This window comes from Argopecten irradians, chromosome 11 (assembly GCF_041381155.1).
Source record: "Argopecten irradians isolate NY chromosome 11, Ai_NY, whole genome shotgun sequence".
In the NCBI taxonomy this organism is placed as follows: Eukaryota; Metazoa; Mollusca; class Bivalvia; order Pectinida; family Pectinidae; genus Argopecten; species Argopecten irradians.
The window spans coordinates 36,390,746-36,413,174 of record NC_091144.1 but is presented as its reverse complement, the minus strand read 5'-3'; the positions used below and the strand labels follow the sequence as shown (position 1 = coordinate 36,413,174).

The 22,429-nt window shown below is 35.6% G+C and overlaps 1 protein-coding gene across 4 annotated transcripts in view; it reads right to left on the bottom strand.

The window, feature by feature from the left end:
• The window catches only part of LOC138335446 (complexin-like), a 186,882-nt gene that overhangs the window by 27,928 nt on the left and 136,525 nt on the right, over positions 1–22,429 (bottom strand). Inside the window, exon 1 of one of the 4 annotated variants that reach the window (XM_069284537.1) lies at positions 15,195–15,593. The exons of 1 other annotated variant lie outside the window; for it this stretch is intronic. The gene's annotated coding sequence lies outside the window, so the exon portion shown is untranslated. Of the gene's footprint in view, positions 1–2,385; positions 2,518–5,523; positions 5,727–15,194; positions 15,594–22,429 lie in introns of those variants that run through there. 2 more of the 4 variants (XM_069284538.1, XM_069284539.1) reach the window with 2 other exon arrangements.

Below are 22,429 nucleotides of genomic sequence, written 5' to 3'. Positions count from 1 at the left end.
TCAGGAACTACGGAGGTACTTTATTTATCGTGGACATGACAGTAGCCGACGTTGAGTGATACAGCCTTTTTATAAAACATAAGCCCATTACCGTAATGTGTCGCTACATTACCCGATCGCAGACACACGGACTCAGGCTGAAGGCCGATACTACGATAATTATAGCGAAACCACTGACAACATTTCGCCTGTTTTCATTTACCACGGACACTCGGCACCACTTCGCGTCTCTAACGCGCTCATTTGTCAACATTTACCTAATAAAATGAGAAATGGTTTGCAGCAAACACTGTCATAAAAAGCAACAAGTTTAGGCGACAAACACCAGCCAAATACCCCATAAAGTTCGAGTTTCAGCCGTGTCCAATTTATCCGGTTCAATAATGGAGAGAGCGTAGTTAGGCAAGCGATTCTAAATGGTTTCCACGGAAACAGAATCAAGAAAATGGTTTTAGCAGGAAGTCACAGAATTAATCCTATAGAAATGAATAAAAAACCGTTCCATTCATTGAATGAAAAACATTTCATTTCACCCCTTTGATGACAAAATGCTACCGACTAGTTTTTATTTCAAAGTGAAAGAAAAAGAAAACTATATCCTTCAATCAGATCAAATCCTTTGATTAAAAACATTATATAAACAAATACTTAGGTCTATCACAAAATTTAATTAATTGTAAAGAAAGTCATTTTATTACAGTTTGGTAGTTCATTTTGATGATTGTTTCTGGTATATACAGAACTATGATTTATTATACTATACAACATTTGAATGACGATCACCACTGAACCTGAATCCACTCATTCATCATATTTTCAATATTGCTGAATAGTTATACAGTCTGTTTAATCAATATCTGGTTTGATTATTATTATTATTATTTTTTTTTCAATGTCCCATAAACAGTCAGGTCCATTTAAGGACATGCAATGTTCTGATAATGGAGGAAAGCCAGAGAACCCAGAAAAAAACCACCGACCAGTGGTCAGTACCTGGCAACTTCCTCCGCATGGGATTTTAACTCGGAGATGGAGGGCTTGTTGGATAATATGTGGAGACACTTTGACCACTTGACCACCACACACCCTTTTTTATTTGGAAATTTTGGAAAAAATTAAAAATATGACTAAGACATAATTTTCCTTGGCTGATTCAAGATGAAATCTGACCAGGATAGGTGATACAGATGGACGCTACAGGATTCGACAGAGCAGACATAGGTAATGTTCTGATTTCATCTGGCGCATTAATTAAAACACAATGTAAATGGATAAAAGTTGATTAATAAACTCCACATCAAGCTTGGTCCCTTTTTTACAGAGAATACCCTCATTTGAAGATGTTGGTGTTTCTCAGACATCTGAGAAACAAACCAGTCTGTGCTGTTTTGGTTATATCACTGGACCAGACTCTTACACACTAACCTCATGACTGAAATACTGATTGGACTAAATATGTTTGTTTATTTGAGCTATAGCCACCAGCTACAACAGAAATCTCTCACACATTGTATTTTTGGATGATAATCCAACAAAATGTTGTAAAACCCGAGGTTTATCTTTCCAATTTAAAAACAACAACAGATTACAATATCTGATTACTATGCTACACCGGTAATACAAAATGATGGTGATAATTGTGACAGGCGTACTGAGTGGTTACATAAATACGAAAACAATTACTGACAGCCTTGATGTGTAATGAACAAAGTATAAACTGCAAGTCATCACCAAGTCTTTGAATTATAGAAGATGGTCATTCTTCAAAACTATACCAACAGAATGGACATGATAATTACTGTACCAAGTATAAACTGCAAGCCATCACCAAGTCTCGGAATTCTTGAAGATGGTCATTCTTCAAAACTATACCAACAGAATGGACATGATAATTACTGTACCAAGTATAAACTTCAAGTCATCACCAAGTCTCGGAATTCTTGAAGACAGCCATATATAGGCCTGATGATTACTACCAAGTAAAAACTGCATTGGTCATCATAACCAGTAAGTCTTTGAATTATAGAAGATGGTCATTCTTCAAAATTATACCTACAGAATGGACACGATAATTACTGTACTTAGTGGAAACTCCAAGTCATCACCAAGTCTTTGAATTATAGGAGATGGTCAGTCTTCAAAACTATACCTACAGAATGGACACCTTATACAGGCTTGATAATTACTACCAAGTATGGACTGCAAGTCATCACCAAGTCTCTGAATTCTAGAAGATGGTCATTCTTTAAAAAAAAAATACCAGCAGAATGGACACCATATACAGCCCTGATGAACTGAGTAACTGCCAGTCATAACCAAGTCAGAATGACAGCGAGATGGCCATTCATCAAAGAATAGACCTATGGAGGGTTCCTTTATACTTACGGTGATGGTGAAGATGAGCCCGTGAAAATTTCGTCAGCGGGAGAGCGGCATTGTAAAATGTTACAAGGACTGACAGAGATAGATATTGTATGTAGTATCTGTCTGCAGGTCTACAGTATATACATTCACAGGGTATGCTTGAGTAGGAGTGTGTTTAACCATGAGTGGAGATAGCTGTTTACTAATCAATATAGCTCTGTGTTACAAATTAACCCCCAAATCAATAGCCACCATTAATCCAATGTCTCGACAACAATAGCCAGTGTACCATGTACCTAAAACGCAAAATCGCCACCAGCATGGTTACCATTACAATGTTGTATACCTCGTACTAATTAATCGTCGTTAATTATGCTCTATAGACCATTGTGGAGATTCCGGTCATTGTCAATTACTGCTTTAATACAAGAGTTGTTATAGTGGTCAGCTGGTCAATAATTCCAGTAGTGGTCATGATGGTCATCACACTGCAATGCTATATACATATATATATAGATTATTTATGCCCACGTAAATATGACACTAATATTCCTGGAATTATGGATAATGAATCCTTGGAATTTTGATTAGATCAATAACGATTCAATTAGTGCTTGGTCAAATCTTAAGGTGATCCAAATGAAACACATGTGCTGCAAGGTGTAGAACAATCTGTTATAACATTAAAATTCTGGACCAAATATAAAGATTAGTCAAAATGTATGTTTTTTCTCCTGATGTAACTTATATGAAAATTTATGTCATTTCGTTACTTAAGTTTGTTTCAAGAAATTGAGGCCTAATTACCAAACTGAAATTAATATCCAAATGATAAATCAACTATTAGATTTATATTCTCTTTCTTTTCTGATTTTTAAAATCATAATCATCTAGTATTGACTTTTCTTCCTTTAATTATATAAACATAATATATTGATCATTATATAATTGTAAATGTTATCAAGCAATATATTTTTTTTATTTTCTAGAATTATAACTCAATTATATATCTTAGTTAAGGTCCAGACACAATATTATGTAATGTGTATCCAGCGAAAGCTTTAACTAGAACTGTCACCAGAGTGGAGGACTAATACCCCTCCATTAATAGGGGACATAGCAGAGAACTCTATATAGTTTACTCAATAGGGTTTTGTGTACCAAATTTTATCAAGACTTGTCATTTAGTTTTGGAGGAGTTCGCCAGATAAAGTTGTGTATACAGACAGACAGACGGACAGATGGACAAGCCAATTCCAGTATAATCCCACCCCCCTTCTGCATTTCCTTGTTGGGGTTATAAAAACCAGTAAAATCTATCAGTAAGTACAGTAATACATGAAGGTATTCAATTAATCAGTAAAATCCATCAATAAGTATAGTTAATCACATCGAGATATTCAATTAAGTTTATTGATTTGATAAACCAGTATTCCATCAGCACTCTAAAAATCCAATGATTGTTTGAAATAACTTTCCTATGTTACAGGAATCAAGCTAGATATTGATTACTAATTATAATCAATATTACTTCCTTGTAGATCAGACTTAAGCTGGCGGTATTGACACTGTCTCAAATTTGACAATAAATGTTTGGGATATGCAAATTCCTGGAGGATACTCCTGAAGTTTATCAACCTGTGTCACAGATTGTTTTGGTCTTGCTGTGATCAAATTCAAATGAAATGCAAAGTTTTTGGTCGATATTTGATTTTACTTAAGGTCAGTTAAACAACACATTGACCTCATTAAAGGTCCATAATTGTTATAAAACTTCATGACACTAAGAAGAGAACAGACTTATTAGACAGTCATTATCTATAATAAATACTTACGATTTTCACATGTGAATCACAACGTAATAATGCAAAAACATCGTCAGATTTTGGTTTTCGTCCACAGATAAGCCGTACTGGTGTATAAGCCGCACTCCTAATTTTCAGGGAAAAAAGTCACGGCTTATACTCCAGAAAATACGGTACACATAGTTACCATACTTATATACCAATATCACTCAAAGAACTGCACAGTATATAGCAATAAGTAAGTTCTTACATAAAATAGAATTTAAAATTCATCAACAGGTATTTCCCTCCGGTTTTAAGTTTTGGGAGGCCCATGGAATCCTAGGTTTGAAGTATTTGAGTCCCTTATAAAAACATTGGAGTCTTTTTGTTAAAATTAATTGTAGATCTTTTAAAACTTTCTATGCTGTATCCGTAAATATACTTTGGAAAAAACCCAGACAATATACTTTGGAAAAAACCCAGACAATTATTGCTTCTACTTCATCTAATTGACCTGTAATTTTCTTTTTTAAATTCCTTCCACATTGAGTCCCAAGGATTCCTATCATTTTATTTTAAGGAGTCCCAAAGCATTTTTGTATGTCAATGACGCAGAAAACCTGCGTACGGGAAATTCCTGTATCAGGTTAATAGTTGATATGCAACCACAGCTGATACAACTAACTATTATGGCTGTGATGTTATCAGATAAAAACCTTTACATTGGGATGATATTGATCTATAACACACAAATTATTATAATGGTAATCTGTAAACAGTTTATCAGATATAATAGATCTTGTAAAACAAGTGACACTGCAAAGTAAATATTGATATAAAACAGTTAAAGTGTAGATGCAGTATAAGGCATGTGTAGAAGAACAGGGAAAAATAGACTTTCCTGTCGAGTGCACGCACTGACCACCGGGACTCAAACCTAAGTCCCCAGCATGATGGACGAACTGCCATTATACCAACAAGACCGAAGAACCATGCTCTGTTAGCTGAGAGACATTAAGAGACCGTGTATTTAACATTTATACTTACAAACAATACCTACCACTGCTCATTTAACATATGTGGGTGCTTCCAAAAGCACATATCATGTGATAGCATTTAGAACTCAGAACATTACTCTCCCATTCAGAAAGTCATTCAAGCATGAACATTATATATCTTAAAATTCGAACAGTTGGTGACTATGAATTATATATCTAATAACAATATTTAAAATAAATATTGCATAAAACAGACAACATGTTTTGTCAATCTAAAGGACCATATAACATATCCAATTGTACTGTAATGAAGAAATTTGTTATTACATCATGTTACTAGTATGAACCAGATAGATGTCAAGATTTCCACTGACCTTGTGGCCCCTATTCGCCGACCTTGATTGAGAATGCTTCTCTCCTGAATGAGACAACCCCACTGGAGATACATAGAGCCAACAGTTACATGAATAATGGAAGAAAATCAATTTCTCTTATACCATCATGGTAAGTTGGACAATATTCGAATCAATAAATTCATCAGATATTCATAGGCCTGATTTGTGAATCCCAGGCCCCTTGAATGAGAAGTGTGACAAACATAATACCGACCCCAAGTATGGATCGGTACCCTACCTGCCATACAACCTGATCTATTTATAGCCTGTCGTATAAATAGCTATATATGTCTGCTAAGTACCCCTAATATAGATCTGGTTCCCTATGTAACACCACAACATAATCTATTTATAGATTGTGGTATAAATAGATTTCTACTGACCCCGGTTAAAGATCTGATGCCCTACAATGTATTCTATTTATTGATTGTAGTATTAATAGATTTCTACTGGCCCCTAGTACAGATCTGGTGCCCTGCAATGTAATCTATGTATTGATTGTTGTATTAATAGATTTCTACTGGCCCCCTAAGTACAGATCTGAATCCCTTCCTGTCACCACAAAGTAATCTATTTATAGACTGTGATATAAATAGATTTGTACTGACCCCTAGTACAGATCCTGTACCCTACGTTTCACCCCAATATAATCTATTGATAGCCTGTGGTATAAATAGATTTCTACAGAATCCTAGTATAGATCTTTACCCTACCTGTCACCACAAGGTAATCTATTTATAGCCTGTGATATAAATAGCTGTATGTTTCTCCTTACCGACCCCTAGTATGGATCAGGTATTCTACTTGCAACTACAACGAAATCTATTTATAGACTGTTGTATAGAAAGATTCAACTGACCTCTTGTACAGATGCAGTACCTCCAACCACAACATTATCTATTCATACACTGTCGTATAAATAGTCATTTACGTCTTCCAAAAAACACGGAGATTCATTACAGCACCCATTAGGTTCATTACTCTGAGATGGTAAAAACTATTATCTTTATGGCTGCATGGTTCCATATGTGCCTTGAAGAAGAAAACTACAACATCAGGTTATTAGGAATTCTAATAGGTATGTAATATAATCCCATACAAGACAGCTCCACAATCTTGAGTTGCTTTTCCAGAGAATCAATTTGGGAATGTGTCTAAAACTCGGACACTTGTTCATATAACTGCTCACATGTCTAAAACTCAGACACTTGTTCATATAAACTTGTTCATATAACTGCTCACATGTCTAAAACTCGGACACTTGTTCATATATTACTTGTTCATATAACTGCTCACATGTCTAAAACTCTGACACTTGTTCATAGAACATTTGTTCATATAACTGTTCATGTATCTAAAACTCAGACACTTTTCATATAACTGTTCATGTGTCTAAAACTCAGACACTTGTTCATATAACTGTTCACATGTCTAAACCTAGTTAATAACAAATTAATATTTATGAAACATGTCCTATGAAAAAGTCAAAATTTCCTTTTACCAACTTTTTTTCAATATAATTTTGTAAATTCACAGTGGAAGTTTGAAAATTAAATGATAGTATACTGTATTATAAGTGCTTTGAGTATTGCGGGGCCCATTATTTTGCAGTTTCGTTAACCAAACTGATACTTATATATATTACATATTTTTGTAGGGTTTTATTTTGCATCACATTTATTCCTCTATATCCAATATTACCAATTAACAATATTGTGCTAGACTGTTTTGACAATGCAGTTCCAGGAAAACCACAAATATACATCTACCTATAACTATACAAACCTAAAAGCAAATTATCTTCAAGGTGGCTAAACTATCTGATAATTATGTTCACACATTTGTAGAAAAAATCAAAGTGCCCAGGCCACTCATAGATGCTGTGAATGAAGGCCTCAAACAAAGAAATAAAGAAATTGGTTAATTTTATATTTAAATTATTTCTGAAATAATGATTTCAACGCCAATAAAACCAGTCAGAATCAGAGTATCATTTTTTATATCCTTTATAAATTACTAAATAATCGATTTCATCAATGTCTCTTCAAAGACAAAAAAATAATAAGTTAACATATATTTGTATCTTAAATAACCACTTAACATTTAGGAATATTTTCGGAAAAATATAACATTAGAAATATTACCATTTCCGGATATGTTTTGGTTTTGTTGCTTTGAGGACTTTTGACTGATAAATAATGGCCAGATATTTTTGCCAAATAAAAGGTTCATTATTTTGTTTCGTAATAACACTCAGATTTCTTTTAAATTCACAAGAACGCTAGTCGTTAACATCAAGAAAACTTTATGTAATGCATCAGACTATAGCAAGTCTTCGTAAGTCTAGTTCAGTTAACTGGTTGGCGACATATTATCGTTAAGAACATTTTATCGTAATTTTTGCTTTGCCGACTTTTGACTAATAATAAATCATGGCCAGATACTTTAACCAAATAAAAGGTACATTATTTGGTTACTTATAACACTCACATTTCTTTTGAATTCATAAGAACGCAACTGTAACATCAAGAAAATTTCATGCAATGCATCAGACTTTAGCAAGTCTTCGTTAGGCTACCTTACATCACACGGCAAGTTCATTTGTCATTTTAAATTGCTCGTACATTTATAGATCTATATAATCAATATATTTTGTAAGTTTATGTTGATAAATTTTGTACTTTTCCCCTTTCAATATAATGAACAAGACACAACTCCCAGTGACAGAACAAGGAAGGAAACTCTTACTCAAAACTATTAACTTTTACTGCACAAAAATATCATCAGATATGGTTTGTCAATGCAACCAAAACAGATAAAATTATAAACTTTCTAAGAACTTTCTTTTGCAATTATCTTCCTAACATTTGACTACAATAATCGATCAGTAGCACGAATTACGTCAAATTAAAAACAAAACATACACAATCCAAAATCGGCCGAAAGTGTGCCGCGGAGGAAGACATCTAAGACGTTGTTCGTGATTTTTGGGAGTACAGATGATGCGTAGTGATACAAAAATCATAGAATCCCAACTAAATACTTAAAACATACCGTCTATGGTGCATAAGTGTGTACAAATTCAATGTTTGTATTTTTGAATACTGAGGTTTGATTTATTCATACCATCAAGTAATATGTACAATGAACAAATCAACATTTAATTTTCATCACGGTTTTATTGTTAAGATATGCACAACTCACTGAGCGTACCTAAGAATGCTGTTTTACAGCATCAAATAAGACAAGAATATCCATATGACAAGATCCAAATACAACCTACCATATTTTGATCCAATAAGCTAACCCACATCCCTGTAAGCACTCCTCCCTCATTTTTATAGGCATCAATTTCACATTCTTGGAATTTTATGAAAGGCTAGTTCAAATTTGTTTCCATTCAGCACCCCCTTATTGCTTCAATTTTTTAAGCACCTTGGGCAATTATTGGGTCAAATACGATATATCAAAATATAAATTTAAGTGCCTTTTCTGATGATGTTATTGAAATAAGAACCAAAATTTCACACAAAATAAATAATGCGTCATAAAGACTCCTTGGTATGATTATGTTACCCTATTTCCGGAGTATTATCAATCAAACTCCCAAACTCCAGGTAAAAAGTTGCAGCTTCTTATATTTCAGAAAATGCAATACCCCATTTGTATGATGGCATTTAATGATGTATGCCAGGCCTCCTACACAAACGATTATCTCTTTACAATGATGAAGCTCATCCTACGATAATAATATCAACAGCAAAAATATGTGCATAAAAATTCAATTCATGATGACAAAATTGTCTAGTCAAAATGAAAATATACAATTTTCTTTGACACTATCAAAACAAGCTGTATATCTATATTGTAATATAACACTGTCAATAAAGCGTTTACATCAAATATCACTAGTGGCTGTCTATACCGATACAGATGAGGATGTAAGCTTATGAGTCCCAGAAGATATGGAAAAAACACGATCATCGATCCTGGTTTGTTTCTGAAACAGGTCTGGTGCCATGTTTTCTGGCATCGAGGTTAAAACAGTCTACATTCAGGAAAAACCATGTAGAATATGATGATCAGAAAAGGGTTTTGGTAAATAAAGGAATAGATAATTCTTTCTACAGCTGATTAAAGTTTCAGGGTGAGGGTTGAGTGAATAATCACTCTCAAACAGGGGAGATAATCACTTACATACAGGGGAGATAATCACTCTGATACAGGGAAGATAACCACTATTATACAAGGGAGATAATCACTCTCATACAAGAGAGATACTCACTTTAATACTGGGATGATAATCACAATGACATATGGGAGATAAACACTCTCATACAAGGGAGATAATCACTCTCATACAACAGAGATAATCACTCTCATAAAGGGGAGATAATCAGTCTCATAAAGGGGAGATAATCACTCTCATACAGGGTAGATAATCACTCTCATAAAGGGGAGATGATCACTCTCATACAGGGTACATAATCACTCTCATAAAGGGGAGATTATCACAATGACATGAGAGATACCATCTCTGATACAGGGGAGATAACGACTTTGATGCTGGAGTAGGAAACCACACTGATACAGGGGAGATAACCACTACAATAATGAGAAATATAATTATCAGAACAATGTCTGATAACTATATCAAATTCATTAAAATTCAAATAATATTCACAAATTATATTTTCCAAATTCATTTTAATGTTCATAATTTAGTTAACCTTTCAGTTCCTTTGTTTATAGTTTAGGGTCTGACATTGCATAAATGCATGATGAATACATTGAGCAGATAGAAGAATATGCTGACGCAGACATCGAAACTGTTACAATTCATGGCTTGCACTTTACATTTAATGCAAAAATTTATCTGTAAATAAAAAGGCATTGTGTACAAAGTCGTTACCATGGTGCTGTATGAAATGCAATTTCCTGCCCATGTCATAGCCAGATCTAAATCTCTGGTTTCTGCAAACCCTGATGGCCGATTCACCATTCATAGCAACTGTACAGGAAATTGGTGCTCCTGACATCACGGACGGGTGAAATAAGGCCAGAGGTCTACAGATTGTAATGAAGGCGGAAGTCACACTGCACCGCGACTGAGTGCTGAATGGCCATAGCTCATGTATCAAACCTAAAATATAAAATATCCTACAGAATTTTAAACCAAATTACAAGACATGTATATGTTATGACGTCAGAGATTCTATAGACATTTTTATGAAGCATTGCACCAGGAAATGTAAGATTGTCTGGAGTTGATATACAAATGTCAATAACAAATGATGAGGAACAAAAGGGATTTTAGAATAAACATTCTGACTTTGGGCAATATTTCAGAGGTCGTTGGTCAGGCTATGTATTGTGGTCATTGAGAGGGGTTTAAGTTTACTGTTGAATAACGTCCGTGCCTGAGAATAACGGTCATATAAAAGGAGTGGTCGTTTATAAGAGTGGTCATCATAGAGAGGGACTACTACATTTTGGATTCCAATACAGAAAATGCCTATTAGCAAATCAACAGCCTAATGTAACAGCAAAAAGATATATACATAGAGATTGGAAACTCCTTCTTTGTCTTTGTTGACAGGCAGAGGAACCTCTAGTTTATAGGCATTGAAGAGCTAAGGTGACTGAAACAGTTCTTGTCCACACTTTGGCAAGGTGACAGAAGGGTTAACTAATTCACCTCTGATCACACATTTAGCCTCTCCTAAATCAGAAACTAGACCAGTCCATTATGAATTTTAGGAGAAAATACGTAAAAGTATCTGAAACAGTGCTTGCCTACTCATTGACAAGGTGACAGATATGGTGCTATAGATTGTGAGTTCAAGGCCAAGAAAGGGCACAAATTCTAAAATTGTCTCCCTTTGTCACTTACGTTTCTGTTATCTAATTATCCAGTTATTATCTAATTACTGAACAAAATACATCATTTATTGTGAAGGAATGTACATCACTCAGGGTAACAGTTAATACCCCCTTTATCCATGGCAATTAAAGCCTTCAAAGTGTGCTTTATTGTGAAACCCCAGAGAAACAGTCATACTTAGGACATGCAACATACATCAGCACATTCTATTGAACACAAGTATTCAAACAAAACAAACCGAATCCAAATGTTGTCGTTTTTTACGGTTGAGTGCATCCCGTCACATGTATTGACCTGCACCGACCTCCTAAAACAATATATTCTACTTGTGTGTTTCACGCCTGAGTGCTTCTGCAGATGTGAGAGTGTGCATTCTTCCATTATGTATACAGATACAATCACGTTCTCCCAAAATCAATACAACGTATACTGACAGTGAAAAAACGACAGACTCGATCCAACTGGAAATTCAAATCCATACTAATGATTCCTGGCTTTACCACAGAGTTCCACCACAACCCAGCATCAGTACGTTCAATTAAGTTTAATTTACATCTAAAATAAAATTAGTTACTTCTATATTTTTAATGACCCAGTAAAACGGAGCGTGGTTGCTGTGGTTTTAGACGGAACATTACATTTGTCTAGCGGCTCCATTAATCAGGGACGGGCCACGGTAATTCAATCAGACAAAAACAACATCAATTTGCACTGTCATGGTGGGATGAGAGCAGACTGAACATTTGTATACCGCTGCAGGTAAAGTTGTGATTAGCAATAGTTAAACCGTTACATAGACTAGGCTATTCTACTGATATACAGTGATGTGGCCAGGACCAGAATGATATAACAAAATCATGTTTTTTTCAATAACAATTATAGGCACATTGCAATGAGAATAGCTTTGATGAAATGATAAAGATTCTATCACTGAGAACAGCTAGGATATAATTTATATGATTACTACACACAAATAGAGCCTTGGAGATCGTGTGACATCCTGACATATGATTACCATAACTCTCCACCACTGGGACGGGAGTTGGAATCTTAATCCCAAGTGGGGCATTTACCAGGTACTGATCGACCATGGTTGATGGTTTTTCTATGTAAACTCTGACTTTCCTTCATATTCTAAGGTTTGCCTATCCTTAAACAGCCAGGACTGTTAATAGGATGTTAAATTAATCAAACCAGTCCAAGTATGAAACCTTATGTCACATGTGGGTTTTCATTCAGTCACATGATTGTCGCAAGTTTCTGCATGACTGGTCACATGTTCACCATGTATTACCTTACTCAAAAGCATGTTTCTAGGTCATTTGCATAAAAAACAGATTCTATAACATGTATGTCAGATATAAGATCTTTGTGATAAATTCGTTTTTATATCTATATGACAACATATGGCATACTGTATTCGCCGTAATTAGCACCCCTCCCCTTTTCTGGAGAAGAGTTGAAGTTGTATAAACAGCCCACATCCCATGGATGCAACAATGTTTTACAACATGTGATGCCTCTTACATCAGTATTGCGTCTCAAATTATATGAACTTGCAAGTCTCTTACATGTAAATCACGACATGATAATGCATCTCAAAGGATACGCCAAATATGGTATGTCCCTATTATGTATAAATGTCTCCTCAAAATACACACACGGCAATATACAGTATTAATGTACACATTTCAATCACATCCTTCCTTATGATGCATCCGTGAAGTTTTTCCTGGTATAGATTTCTACAATTTCTATAGATATCCCATTTGTTTTAATCAAATATTGTTTTACAATACAAAGTCCCATCCTTTTCTATAATGTGTGTATGTCTTGAAAATCTATCAATACATATTTGTCAATGAAATCCACCTGTACATAGATAAAGCCAAACATTTTCTATTGTTACCTGACTCTCTATATAAATGTAAATGAAGTAATTTCATTGTTTTTTCCCCAGAAATTGCTACAAAATCATTACATATGTACAAATCCCCAGAAAATATTGACCAGTCAATATTTTGACTGTTGACCGGCTGAGAATGTTTGCATGTGCTTAATTGTTGACGTCACGAAAACAATAACGCCCGCGTCAAATTTTCAGTTGTAGTGCCGCATTTTAGATCGACAGTTGTGACAGACGTAAAATGGCATCAGAACCATAACGGTTTGACAAAATTTCCAATCAGGGAATTTTGGATCTGATTAAAAACAGAGATTCTTTGAATACCAAAAAAGTGAATTAGGGAACAGTGAGGATTTTGGAGTCGTATTGCCAGGCCAAGGACAAACAGATTTTCAATTCGAAAGTGCGATAAAAGAGGAACTAAATGTGCTCTTGAAGACTTTTTATGCTGAGTTACGGACGCAAAAGTGGCAGCTATACAGTGAAAGATCAATGCTGTCTATCCAGTATGGCCTTCAAAAACACATTTCTAAAATTGAAATTAAAATATCTAAATATCAAAACAATACTCTTGTTTCGTTGTTTACTATTACGATGTTTAGCCAAGAATATTCAGGTAACAAAACAGTTGCTTCATGCCTTATCAGTCAACAGTCAAAACTATTTTCCCTTGGTGTTGGGACCAACCTGAGAAACTGTTCCCCTCGGCCTGCGGCCAAAACAATTGTATATTATGTTATTGCATGATTTTCGAAAGAATTTTCCTGTATATATACACGAATTAGTCTTTCTGTATTATATATATATAACAATGGATTTTCCCATATACATCATATAACTTTGAAGAAATCTCCTATAGTGTTTACATGTCAATCTGTCATAAACAAAACAACAAATATCCTCTTTGTAAGTTACCCTATCTGACTCTAACATGTTACACATATCTACCGGTAAATTCCAAAAATACAAGTCAATGAAATCAACAGCCTAGCGAATATCTCCTTCATCAACCCTATCTCTCTTGCATGTGTTATATATAAATTTCAAAAAAATAACTCAATGTAAACTGTCGTAATAACCGATATCTCCTTCATAAAACCTATCTCACTCTTAAAGATGTTAAATCTAAATTCCCAAAATACAAGTCAATGGAATCTGTCAACACAACAAATAATCCATTCACCAGCCATATTTCATTATTTCATGTTAAATTCCAAAAATAAAAGTAAATGAAATCTGTCAACACAACAGATATCTCCTTAATCAACTCTATCTTACTCATACATGTTGAATTCCAATAAATACAAATCAATACATTTACATTAATGAAATATCCATACATAACATTAAATAAATTTGGAGATAACTAATATAGGCATTGCCTGATGTCAAATCAATTTGCTTTTTGTAATGAAATTTATATCAATTGAAACCAAGATACCCATACATATTTTATTTTTGTTTAGGCTCAAATCTCTGGAACACAAATTATGAATGAAGCCTCTATCTAAGAGGGTGCCTTGAAACTGAAATTAAGATATATCCATACATAGTTGATTTCTTTTTTTTGAATTTAAATATCTGGAATACAAATTATGACTGAAACCAATGCCTAAGAGATATGCCTTGAAACTGAAATTAAGATAGACATACATTTAGTTGATTTTCTTTTAGATTAAAATTTCTGGAACACAATACATAGTTGATTCTTATTGAAAATTTAAATCAAAATACAAATTATGAATGAGGCCTTTGCCTAAGTGAGTAGACCTAGATGTCCTTTACAGTGCCATATTGTATGTGTTTGCCAGGAGATTCAGGCCAGATCACCAATACCAGTATACATTCATCCATACCAACCTTGTGTTTGTGTAAGCTAGCTTAATCCCGTCCTCGATGTAGTATACATCGCACCACGTGGATAACTGGTTGTAACAGTCAACACATTGATTTTAAAGCACACAGGATGAGTTAGCAAGCATAGTAGCGAAACAGATCACACAAGCTTCCACCTATCACGGTACAGCAGTACCACAAACAACGATTCCACAGCTTCTGACTGTCGACATGTGAACAGCTCTGCTTCTCGGTCAGTGTTTGAGTGGACACTGCCTCCAAACGCTTTCTCACATGTATTTAGATAACAGTATATTCCGTTCCTTGGTCTGTAATAACAGTATATTCCCTGTATCTTTGCTGTAAATATTCCACTGCAACCTCTCTCTTCGTTGTATCTCCTTCACTGTGTCAAAACCCAGGCTACACTGCTACAAGAACATCCCAAAACCCATGTGTACGGAAGGTTGCCATGGCGAAATCCTTTTCCCCAAGGAGAGGTTCGAAGTGAGAATAAATAATTTACTATCTAATAATATTGAATGAATGAGACAAGGCTTTGTAGTTATTGACGGATATACAAGTGTGATGAGCAGCGGAGAAAACACACAATGATGTCTACCGGCAGTGGCAACTCACTGTAGTGTCAACGCAAAAATAAATTTTATAACTGAACGGCTGCATGCGTCTCTCCAGATAATCCAATTAGTGACGACACTGAACTCCGAGTCAAAATTTAATGTGTTGTTGTTTTTTCAATATTCAAAATCAGATAAAAAAAGAAGACAATGAATATTTGACTCCATTTCCTGCTGATTCTATACTCAATAATTCCTTGATTAATTGTTTTATTAATCAAGAATAGTAGTTTCTATTTCTATTCATAATTTGCTATTTTTGCATATATCGATACCAATATGCATCAAATCTGAATATTCCACAACATTTTTCACAGTTTATTCAAGACTAAATTTTTGGTTATAGGTTTGGCTTTATGAGTTTAATATCTTATTAACAACCAGGGCCTTTTCAGGATGTGCTAAGTTTGTTGGTAGAAGAAAGCCAGAGTAACCTGAGAAAAATCAGACCAGCAGTCAGTACCTGGCAACTGCCCCACATGGGGTTCGAACTCGCAACCCAGAGATGGAAGGCGCGAGGTAATATGTTTTGGAATCTTCATAATGCAGCCACCGTGGCCCCCACGGCCAAATGATAATTATAACAAGCTGAATATTTTACTGCAAACAGTGAAGATTTGAGCCAGTAGATATATTGGCGACAGAATTTGAGTAGAATAACACAAAGAAGTCAATTCTTAGGTAAATAATTTTTGACAACATAGAATTCAGCATTATCCTGTGATGACATAATTGAAATGACAGTTACATTACTGTATGTTGACAGAATTTATCTTGGCACCATATAGATAGGAAAGATATAGTATGTGTGAGCAGACGTCATACAGCGACCAAATTGATGTGAATAAATTTTTGTTGTATTACATCATAAAATTTTCAATGAAAAAAAACCAATATTAAACTTTATAGCGGTTTACATTAAAACCCAATCAGCATAAAGTTGAAAAAAATTCAATTAGAATTTAATTATTGAATGAGAAAATAACTGATGGAATCATTTATCCTCATCTTGAATGTGAATTCCCCCATTCACCCCTGAAGATACATTTAGATTCTGCCAGTTCAAAGGCTGGAAGAGTCCATTTTGGAATTTCAGGGGTGGTTGAGTAAATACCATCACATAATTATATATAATCATTATGCCTATTCAAAGACAACTAGAACACTATTGGCCCCAAATGTATCAATGATTCTGTTTTATATTTTCACGTGCTCCATAGCCATTAATTAATCCATTATAACCCCTTATACTATAAAGCACTTTATATCATTAGCATATATACTATATTTCACATCTTCATTAATTTCGTTACAATCATTTGTGATCAATGGCTTTTAAGTAAAATTACTTTATGTACACTATATACAATTATCAGCAAAACATTTTAATTTGCATTTGGGGCCTCCAATGAAATTATATGAAAATTGACAGCTCATGATCAAAAATTTGGTTAGCACAATTCTTTTCTTGTCCCCTAACTCCAAACCATCTAGCACACCAGCTCTTTGACTAGACCTCTCAACTCCCCTCCCTAACCCTCCTACCCCAACCCCTCTACCCCAATCCCCCTACCCCAACACCCCAACCTAAACCCCCTACCCCAACCCCCTACCCAATCCCCCTACCCACGCCCCAACCTAACTCCCCTACCCCAACCCCCCACTAACTCCCTACCCAACCTACCCCAACCCCCTACCCTAACTCCCCTACCCCAACCCCCCTACCCAACTCCCACCTACCCCAACCCCAAACCGCTCTACCTCCTTCCCGTTTAGTCTGACAGACCTACTCCAACGTCCCATAGACCTACTCCAACGTCCCATAGACCTACTCCAACGTCCCATAGACCTACTCCAACGTCCCATAGATGATAACAATTTGGCTGTAATCCCCCCTCTCTCCCCTCCCCTCACCCCCTTTACAATCTTACGAACTCGGCCAATGTCCCATAAACAGATTACATCCGATTCAAAGATAATGGAAAACCAGGTAATAATCGTCAGCGCTGATTACGAGTTACATAACACTGTAGTAATCAGACAATGTTATGGGATTATAGTGCCTGATGGGCTGATTACAATAAATGTCAATGACAGAAGTACATTTTAATCTGTAATATTCTGTATTATAAGTTCCTGAAGAAACTTTACCACCGATGCCGCAGGACGCACACTCTCTTAACAAGTGACCTGTAATTGGTTTGGGTATAGCCACCTGCTGCTTATTGTACATGAGTTTAATTAATCTGATTATCCCAACGATCCCACCGGGCACATGGATGGAAACACTGGCTCAGTGCATCCTCGTCATGTCATAGGCTGATCGGCTGCAGCATGTTACTTCAGTTGTATCAACGTTTTTATTTGATAGCCTTCATTCAGCCAAAACAATTGTGGATCTGGCAACGATGTACCCCTTGTTTGACAATCTGTCTTTCATTGCCAAATGTTTTCCTAGACAGTTGTCATTTCAGATTTTATTTGCCAGTTGAAATTACATTGAGATTTTTTCTCCATCTCAGACCCTTCCTTTGCCAAATACCATTTCAGATTCTTTCATTTCCAATTAATTACCAATTCAGACACTTATTTAGTTAGCAGCTACATGCTTTATCAGACACTTATATTGCAAATTGTCATTTCAGATACTTTCATCTTCAATTGTCATTTCAATCATTTTTAAAAAATAATGATAGCTGCCAGATGACTTTCTTCTGCGATTTCAAACATTTTTCTTTCCATTTTTTTTAATTGCCATTTTAGACACTTTTATTATTAGTTGTTGGATAAAACCTCAAACATTTTCAATGTCATTTTAGACACTTTCACAGTTGTCATTTCTCTTTTGGAACTTTTGTTCATTTTTAGCTCCAGTTTAGGTGTCACATTTTCTAAATAGTATCAACATTTGAATAATGGATAATTGTATTTAATTCTTTCTTTTTTTTTTTCACAAAACATTATGTATATATAGACTACATAATTAATGTCTATAAAACTTAGTTAAATTGGGGATGAAAATGTCATGGACTTCCGATGCATAAAACGGAATGAAAATGTCATAGACTTTCAGCGTAAAAAAAATCTTGGCTGAAAATGTCATGGACTTTCCATGCACAAAACGGGATGAAAATGTCATAGACTTTTGGCGTAAAAAAACATAACAGCTTGGAAACCGTAGGAGAGAATCCAAGACTTAATTGAAACTGGGAAACGCATCATAGCACATTTATAGCCATCAATATGGAACCTCTTATTCGTCAGAATTTGATGGCAGGGACGCAGATAATTGGCAAGCCTACCGAAGTCCCTCGTCCCTGGAGGGCCCTCATAAAATCAGGGCTAGAAAGTGTTGAAAATTCCAACCCTATCAAATTATGATTGATGAGGCTGTAAGTCCGTGAGGATTTGAATTTGTCCGTCAACATCAATACCCATCAGATGACCACCTCATTGATCACAGACCGTTCAGCCTTCCTTATACAATACCGCAAAATTACTTGTGTCATCTCCACATGATTTTCTTGATGGCAGCTCAGCTAGGCGGCACGTTAGTTCTTTACAAGTATTTGGCTAGGCGACAGGTTAGATCTATAGAATCTTTTTGCAAGATCAAGATCTTTGCAAACATTAAACTAGTCTTTGCAAAACTTAAGCCTGGCAACAAGTGTATTCAGCTATTCAACAATATACCAGATCTTCATTAAAAGTATTCAGCTAGACAGCATTTTGCATCTTTACAGGCATTCACCTAGGCAATAAGTCAGATCTTTACAAGCATTCACCTAGGGAATAACTCGGATCTTTACAAGCATACACCTAGGCAATAAGTCAGATCTTTACAAGCATACACCTAGGCAATAAGTCAGATCTTTACAAGCATACACCTAGGCAATAAGTCAGATCTTTACAGGCATACACCTAGGCAATAAGTCAGATCTTTACAAGCATACACCTAGGCAATAAGTCAGATCTTTACAAGCATTCAGCTTACAAGCATAGGCAATAAGTCAGATCTTTACAAGCATCACACCTAGGCAATAAGTCAGATCTTTACAAGCATACACCTAGGCAATAAGTCAGATCTTTACAAGCATACACCTAGGCAATAAGTCAGATCTTTACAAGCATACACCTAGGCAATAAGTCAGATCTTTACAAGCATACACCTAGGCAATAAGTCAGATCTTTACAAGCATACACCTAGGCAATAAGTCAGATCTTTACAAGCATTCACCTAGGCAATAAGTCAGATCTTTACAAGCATACACCTAGGCAATAAGTCAGATCTTTACAAGCATACACCTAGGCAATAAGTCAGATCTTTACAAGCATACACCTAGGCAATAAGTCAGATCTTTACAAGCATACACTAGGCAATAAGTCAGATCTTTACAAGCATACACCTAGGCAATAAGTCAGATCTTTACAAGCATACACCTAGGCAATAAGTCAGATCTTTACAAGCATTCACCTAGGCAATAAGTCAGATCTTTACAAGCATACACCTAGGCAATAAGTCAGATCTTTACAAGCATACACCTAGGCAATAAGTCAGATCTTTACAAGCATACACCTAGGCAATAAGTCAGATCTTTACAAGCATACACCTAGGCAATAAGTCAGATCTTTACAAGCATACACCTAGGCAATAAGTCAGATCTTTACAAGCATCACCTAGGCAATAAGTCAGATCTTTACAAGCATTCACCTAGGCAATAAGTCAGATCTTTACAAGCATTCACCTAGGCAATAAGTCAGATCTTTACAAGCATTCACCTAGGCAATAAGTCAGATCTTTACAAGCATACACCTAGGCAATAAGTCAGATCTTTACAAGCATTCACCTAGGCAATAAGTCAGATCTTTACAAGCACACCTATAGGCAATAAGTCAGATCTTAAGCTACACTAGGCAATAAGTCAGTTTTCACATCCTAGGCAATAAGTCAGATCTTTACAAGCATACACCTAGGCAATAAGTCAGATCTTTACAAGCATTCACCTAGGCAATAAGTCAGATCTTTACAAGCATACACCTAGGCAATAAGTCAGATCTTTACAAGCATTACCTAGGCAATAAGTCAGATCTTTACAAGCATTACTAGGCAACAAGTAGATTTTACAAGCATTTAGCTAGGCAAAAGTCAGATTTTACAAGCATTTAGCTAGGCAAGTAGATTCCTAGCAATAACATAGAATTAGCTAGGCAAAAGTCAGATCCCTACAAGCATTTAGCTAGGCAACAAGTCAGATCTTTACCAGCATAGCAATAAGTCAACTTACAGAATTTAGCTAGGCAACAAGTCAGATCCCTTTACCAGCATTTAGCTAGGCAACAAGTCAGATCCCTACAGCATTTAGCTAGGCAACACAAGTCAGATCCCTACCAGCATTTATTAGGCAACAAGTCAGATCCCTACCAGAATTTAGCTAGGCAACAAGTCAGAACTAAATGACAGTAGTGTGCTGCCAACCAGACTCGAACCCCAGACTTACTAGTCCACCGCTTTACCAACTGTGCTAAAGGGAAATTCACACTAACATCCACTAACATGAAGCTAGAAGGCGACCATATCAATATGTACAATTTAAACCTGCTACACTACTCCTCCCGTTCAAACATGTTCACCCCCCCAAGACAGACCAACCCAGATTCTATCTTCAACGAAGTCTCTCAACTCCTATAGTAATTAAATTACACTTGAAGAGGTCTACGGCATTAATGAAACAGGGCAACAGTACAGTGCTTTCTTCCGAGCTCGAACCCACAAAAGGAGACTTACTGTTCGGCCCCTCTATCCATTGAGCTAAAGGGAAATTCCCGCTAGTGCAATATCATAAGGTGATTATATCACTCTACATACAGTATTTACAACCAAAACCTGCTATACTAAAATATTAATACTTGCAGCACTACAAAGGTTCTAGGTTTCTAGAGAGAATGTCGTAAATGCCTATAAAGTTGGGTTAGATACAGTCTTTCTTGAGTCACACCTTTGCCTACACTACCGAGTGGACGTGTACTTTAGTCGTTGAAGGACACGTATGTGACGAAGTCATTCACACAGGAAGCTCCAGTGCATTTAAATAGTTCTTTAACATGATCAAGGCGATGTATAACAAAATCTGCTTGCATTGAAATAAAACCAGACTATGTCGGCCCAGAACGCGTAAAACAGGCATAAAATCAGGAAATAGTTCAGGGACCCTTGTAAAAGTGCACATGTGGCAGGTTTAAGACATGTAAATAAACGTACTGTCGGCTAAATTTAAGAAGCCAATTCCCTCAAGATTCAGAAAATTGAGCAGACTAGAAAAGTAACCTAGGAGTAGAGTAGGCTTGATTCTAATTGGTGACAAAAAACAGCAGTATTTCATGGGGGATGCAGTTTTTTGTTTGTTTTTCAAAAATGTTTCTCTCATTTTCTTTTATGAGTTAAGAAAGTATTAACCTACTACAGGAGTGACATGTCCCAACGGAATCTAAACCCTCGGAGAAATCATCCCTCGGGATGTCAATTTGTTGTCACATCCCAAAGGTTTGGAAAGTTAAATAATACATTAAACGTATTTATTTTAGCACAGTCAAATTTAAACACAATGTAAATTATGATTTATT